This window comes from Eptesicus fuscus, chromosome 2 (genome assembly GCF_027574615.1).
Source record: "Eptesicus fuscus isolate TK198812 chromosome 2, DD_ASM_mEF_20220401, whole genome shotgun sequence".
In the NCBI taxonomy this organism is placed as follows: Eukaryota; Metazoa; Chordata; class Mammalia; order Chiroptera; family Vespertilionidae; genus Eptesicus; species Eptesicus fuscus.
In genome coordinates, this window is record NC_072474.1 from 68,103,308 (window position 1) to 68,110,573 (window position 7,266).

Sequence of the window (7,266 nt, forward strand, 5' to 3'; positions counted from 1 at the left end):
TCATTTTTATCTGAAAAATATTGAGTCCAAATACTCCAATATTCTCCCATGTATAGTAGCATCTTATCTTTGTCTAAATTATTTTATTCCATTTAACAATTTCCCTATTGTTGCTATGGTTAGCATTTTTCTGCTTCCCATAGTTACCAAGTGGTAAAGGTAGAACAGTTGCAGTGTTGGAGGGAATGAGAGGAGAGATGGGGAGGAGAGACTCAGAGTGGAGGGCCCTTTAATAATCAAGGAGGTTCATGTCAGGCTTTCCGCATGGCTAACCCAGGCGAGTTATGTCCTCACTTGGTGCCTCCGTTTCCCACCTGAAGACAGGAATGACAACATTTTTGTGGTTCAGGATTCTCCATTGCAGTTCCTCAGCTCCGGTGACATTAATTTATGATAAACAACTATGGATAATTGTTAAGGGTTACTTTTTATTGAGTTTTTGCAGAGAGGAAGAGAGAGGGATAGAGAGCTAGAAACATCAATGATAGAGAAACATCGATCAGCTGACTCCTGCACACCCCCCACTGGGGATGTGCCCGCAACCAAGGCACATGCCCTTGACCGGAATCAAACCCGGGACCCTTCAGTCCGCAGGCGGACACTCTATCCACTGAGCCAAACCGGTTTCAGCAAGGGTTACTTTTTAATAGAGAAATAAAAGTTGCTTTGGGGGATGGGGGGCTCCTCTGGGAGAGATGACAGAGCTCTAACCCAAGAAAAAAAAAAGAAAAGAAAAAAAGATCAAAGGAATACACAGGCACCTAAGAAGAGGGGGTAACTAGCATCCTAATCCATCAGGAAAAATAGATTGTATTTAGGAAAATTAATGGATTTCTCCATGGGTCAAAGGAAAATAACAATGGCTAGGCATAGAGATAAGGATAGATGGGTCACTAACTAAAATTTCTATTCAGCTATAATAATCTAAAGGTTCTAAAATATGTACTGTAATTGCTTATCTTTCCTTTGAAGCATCGTAAATGGTATCCTTAAAGAATGATGAAAGAAGATAACTTTCATCATTGAGGTGATACAAACAAAAACTTTAACACTACATGAAGGGACAGTCTCCTGCGGAGAACTGCAAAATGGGACAAAAGGCAGGAAGCTTTTATAGGGTAAAGAACAGGAAGGGGCTGCCCGCCTGCATGGCTCAGTGGTTGAGCAGGGACCTATGAACCAGGAGGTCACGTGTGGGTTGTGAGCTCGATCCCAGTGGGGGGGCATGCAGGAGGCAGTTGATCAATGATTGTCTCTCATCATTGATGTTTCTATCTCTCTCTGCCTCTCCCTTCGCCTCTGGAATCAATAAAAATATATTAGAGAACAGGAGGGGGAAAATAGAAAATATCTGATTTACTGGGGCCTTACTTGGGGTGAGAAGGCCCGGAGTTGACTTAGAGATGGGGATTGGCTGACTGGGTATACCTACTGCGTTTCTAGTCCAGGTGAGCATTTACTGGGACAGGAACGTTATCTAACCTTCGTTTTGCTGACGTGGCCCCCCAGGCTGGAGCAGCTCCATCTTGAGCCTAGAAATATATTTCAGTCATAAAAAAACACGTAATTCTTCAAGAAAACACAGAATGCATTGCTCTCCTGAACCCTCTCCAGAAGGAAGGCTACAGAAGATTAGGGCGAGTAAGATTCCCTGGTTCCCACAGCTCTGCTCCAGGAACAGGCCCGACGCCTTCTGCCTTCTGTGGTGGTTGACAGTGAGGGTGGGGACTTTTGCAGTGTTACCACAACTCGCCATTTAAACAGCTCACAGACCAGATTCAGGAAGTGGCAGCAATGTAGTAGGAAGGCTCTGCTTAAGCCAAGCTGTGTGCAGCCTGCGATTCAGATATGCATTAGACACACAGAGGACCTGCCTGATGTCTTTGCATGGCTCTGAGGAGCACTTTATCCTAAGGGACATGCGAGAGCATTTGAAGGGCACAGGACTAGTGGTGAAAGGGAAGGCAATGTTGAGGGTGTTCCTCAGGGCCCTGCTTCTGCCCAGTGCCTTCCAGGGCCAAGTGTGACCAGCTGGGCAGCCAGGCAAAAGAAAACGATATAAAAGAGACACTTCAGTGAAACCTCTGAGGGGCCTGTGAGCACAGGACTTCTTGTTTATGGGAACCAGGTAACAAAGAGGAAGGTCATCAGAGAAACTTTCCAATGCAACATGCTGTAGCCTGTGGCACACTTAACCCCTTTCTTACACACAGGAAGTAACTAAAAGCAGACACCTAGTCAATATATTGCTAGATCAGACTTTAACTGAAGGGGTGAGATAAACAACTGGTGGAAAAAAATGTAATACTCTGCTGATAATAACAATTTCCACAGTCTAAAAGAAATGTAGGCGAGAAGTCAAACAATTCACAGCAGGTCCTCTTATGGTTGGCTTTAGTTCTTAACTCTGTCCTGGGGTCTGTGTCTTCCAATAGGAAAATTATCTTCATAATACCTCCTATGTAAAATGCTACACTTCCAGCCTTTGCTGAAACCCCTTCCATACATAAAATGGATGGCCATCCTTCATAACCACAATATGTATCCAGCATTTGGAACTGTTTAGTCAAGAATAAGGGAATCCAACAAGACAGTTTGTTGTGTCCATTCGTGTGGAGAAGCATGGGGCTTGGTTGGAAAGTCTGTAAGGAGGATTCTCTGAAAGGTCAGGGGCCTCTGAGGGGACCTTGCCGAAGGCGGCAGCCCTGCCTTGACTTTTCCAAACAATTCTGAGCCCCGGGTGTTTTGCTGGAATCTCTATGTTTAGTCTTAAACCCGACCTTGTGGAAGCATGAGCTTTCTCAAGGATACTTACCCTGCTGATTGTATCTAGAGGTTAATTTTAGTTCAAGCTGTGATAATAAAAGCCTAAGGAGGCAGGCAATCAAGGCTGTTTTGGCTTCTAAAGCCAACCAGCCCCTTAGCCTCTCTTTCACAGAAATATGTGTCAGAGTAATCTATTCATCCATCGCTCAGGGACTACTGGTCAGCCCCGGCACATTAGCACTCTACAAAGGACTATAGAAGTGTCCAGAGGACATTGGCACTGTAGTCAGATCCTCTTTAACGTTTCCCTCAAGTGTGAGTTGCAAAAACCCCTCTTTGTTCTTTCGATTGTCTAGCAGGTAACTATTAAATTACACACACACAAAATCTCCTAAGCAGAAATTGAATTCTCAAAGATGATATACTTTGTTAATACAGTATTGGCCCACAAATATTTCTTTTTAAATTAAACTGATAACTAATTAAGCTAAAAATCTAGATTCCCCCCCCCTCTTCTTTTGTAAGTAATCAGCTGATCAAGCCATACTGGGCCCATATTTCTACATGGCCATGGCCCTCTTTTCAGATGGGGCATCTAAATAGTCACCATGTACAGCAATCATCACCACTTTGTACGCCTCTCTAGGCATGTCACTCTTTTACAGTGTCTGCCTAAGCCCTGCAGACACTTGAATTTGCAAACACCACCCTCACTCCTTTTCAAATTATGTCCTCTGGAGTCAGTCAGAATAAGAAATGGTTTCATTAGCAAAAACACGAGGCTACAGCTTTGCAATTACCATCTGTAAGTGTCCAACTAAAATCTTTCATATTTTAGGCAATTCACCAAAGGTCTTTCCATCTCAACCTTGCTGTTTAATAAGTATTTATAAAATTTGCTAGTTTTTGTAAGTGGGAGGATGTTTTGCATCCTGATGCTTTCTTTTCCATTTTATATACTGGAACACATTAGAAACTTTAGTCAAATTGGTTGAGGTAAACTAGTTATCAGTAAATTAGTCTAAACTCACTCAAGTATGAATGAGTTTTAAATTAATGAATTACTAAGAAAGTTTTTTCATTTGAATCCTGTGTGTTTTGTCCATTTTGAATTACATGCTGTGGAATAAATTATAGTGCTAGCTGAGACATTTTTATCTCCAAATCCAGAATTCTTGTTTGAAGCCCTCCACTCCCATTCCAACCCATTGTTTAAACTTGACCTCCTGCATTACATATGAAAATATAATGAGGCACTTCATTGAATTGATTAAATAGGTATTGTAATAAGATTGTTATGCGCTAAATGGAATCTCCATTGCCAAGGAAAACTTTATTCATATTTTGAAGGTGCTGAAACTTGTAAGACTAGTTTGTGCACTGGTGCATCTCACAGTGCTCATTTAAACTTTGCCATGGTCTAGTCACTCAGCGCTGGCTTAAAAACAATAAAGAAAAGGTGGTCTTGTTGCATTTGCAGTGCACACATTATTAACCAACTTCCATGTAATCAATTAACTAAATTAACTGAACCTTTTCAGTGCTTTGGTAAAAACATTGATTGATTCCCACAGCACCTTGAAATCTTGGCTAGCAATCTATTCTGTAATCTGCCCAGCAATTCTCCCACGAGTAGAGTTTTATACTCAAGACTTCACTGTTTCCCCAAATCTGTTTATGTTTGTTGATGAACTGTATGTACAAGAAAGAAAGAAGTTTTTTAAATATGAAAATTAATCTGAGTGTTTTAGAAAGAATTGATAAAGGCATGCTGCTAAAAACCATAGCTGCCAAATTTGGGGTAACAAGCCAACTGTAAAAATATGATAAAAAAAAAAAAAGGGATAAAAAACAAGAGGAATTCTTCTTCAGCTTACTCTTGCTCAAGTTCTTGTTTCACTTTATGCAAATACATATATTATACTTAGTATGTGCCAGACAAATGTTCTAAGTGATTAACATATATTAACTCACTAGAGGCCCAGTGCACGAAATTCGTGCACAGGAGGGGGGGGGGGCCCTCAGCCGGGCCTGCACCCTCTCCAATCCGGGACCCTTTGGGGGATGTCCAACTGCTGGTTTAGGGCCTAAACCGGCCGTCAGACATCCCTCATGCAATCCAGGACCACTGGCTCCTAACCACTCACCTGCCTGCCTGCCTGATCACCCCTAACCATTCTGCCTGCCTGCCTGATCACCCCTAACTGCCACTGGCCTGCCTGCCTGATCACTCCTAACCCCTCCCCTGCCAGCCTGATCACCCCTAACTGCCCTCCCCTGCCGGCCTCATTGCCCCTAACTGCTCTCCCCTGCTGGCCTGATTGCCCCTAACTACCTCTGCCTTGGCCCCTGCCACCGTGGCTTTGTCCAGAAGGAGGACCAGATGACCAGAAAATATCTGGTCTTTCCGGTCTAATTAGCATATTACCCTTTTATTAGTATAAATTGTATTCTCTTATAGGTGGGTACTACTATTACTCTCATTTTATAGATGAGAAAATGAAAGTTTAGAGAGGTTAAGTGTTCTAAATAATTACATATTGGGGTCCAGTTTTAAACCTAAGAAGTCTGACTTCTAGCTGAAAACACTGGATAATATAGGCATTGCTTTACATGTGTGTTTTATTCTTTAAAAAGACAATTCTGAACAATAATCATTAGATCCATATTCAAAGAACAGTTTAGCAAATCAATGAGTTATGTACATTGTAAATGAAAAATTGTTGAAGGTATATAGTTATCATTTTATATGATTAACGAACCAACTACTGATTCCAATTGAGTTACAAAAGAAGCTTTCTTCTATCAAAAGAACTAAAACACTGAAAATCTTTCCCCTCCCTCCCTCTCTCCCCACCCCTTTTTCCCAGGCATGTAACAAAGGGAAATTATCTTTTGGCACTGGACAAGAAGTGTGAGTTTGCATATTTAAAGACTGCAAAGTCTTGTTAATGATAATCATAATGTTTACTATAGATTGGTTATAAACCAAGATGCTAAACTGTACCTCTAGCAAGCAGACATTTCTTATCTGACTTAGTCTTGCATGATTTCCTGTCAAGCATTTACTATAACAAATGACCCACTTATTTACTGCCACATAAAGAAAGCATTGCAGAGCCTCTTTGTTCTGGGGAGAAAACAGGGCTCAGGGGACCAAACAGTAGTTTGGGGTGACAGGGTCAATGAACACTAACCTGTCTTTGCCATTCCTTGCCTTTGGGACCTTAAGCAAAGCATTTATTTATACGTCCATTCATTCATTTAATCACTTCCTTTGAACTCAAAGGGGACACCACAGTAGTTATAAGGAAAAGCTAACTAAATAATATGAATGAATAATATAAAATGAATAATATGAGTAACATAAGATGCTTTATTTAATAATTCTTTTAAACATTGAAATATCATATACAACTTACTTGTTAAATCAGATTTTTTTATTATCTAAACTATTCCCTGAAAATAACTAGGAAATTCAAAATAAACTTTTAGAGATATTGTAAAATCTTTTAGGTTACTATGAAAAAAAAGAAGAAAAAAACTGTTTCAGAGCCCAAACTGGTATCCTATTTTTAAAATTATTCTGATTTCAAAATAGAATAGGACTAAGGTTTATTTAATGCTTTCATTTAGCAAACATTTAATAATGACCTACTATATGTCAAGAATATAGTCTATCCCTTGAAAAATTAGACATATTGCTCTGGATACAATAAAATAATGAAATGCTGGTGAAGGGAAGGAAGTGAATGAAAATAATTTTCTGCCCAACGCCCATAATTGTAAACCATACTGGTAAAATTTACTTTAGAAAGTAGTGAGTACTTTTTTTTCAGCCAGAGAATCACACTAATTTACTGAAATGTCTTGATAACAAGCCTATTTTCAGTTTTGGACTATTAATATAATACATTAAAGTTTGTGGGGGTTTTGTTGTTGTTGTTAATCCTGACCTGAGGATATTTTTTATTGACTTTTAGAGAGAGTGGAAGGGATGGGTAGAGACTGAGAGAGAGAAACATTGATGTCCCAGGGCCTGAAACCGAGGTATGTGACCTTGACATGAATCGAACCTGCAACCCCTCAGCATTGACCACTGAGCCAAACCATCGAGGGCACACTGAAGTTTTTTTTTTTTTAAATAACAAAAGTAATACAACTAATTCCAAAGAGCGGAAAGTTAAAATGGAACTCTCTCTCCAGTGATCTCATTCCTTTGGAGTAGGAACACTATCATGTTTACTCATCCAGATTTTTTTCTATGCAATAAATTATAACAGTTGAAAGAAAATGGATATTTCTAAAGTACTGGGAAATTTGACTGTCAAACCTCTTCTCTGATTGATGAGAGCCAGGACAATCTTTAGTTAGCCAAAGATTGCCAACAGTGTAACATTGCATGCCTCTCTTGTTATCAGTGGTCTGTTGTGCTTCTTTGCCACAGTAGTATAAGAGTAGCCAGGTACAGAGAACATATCTATTCAACCCCTTCCTAGT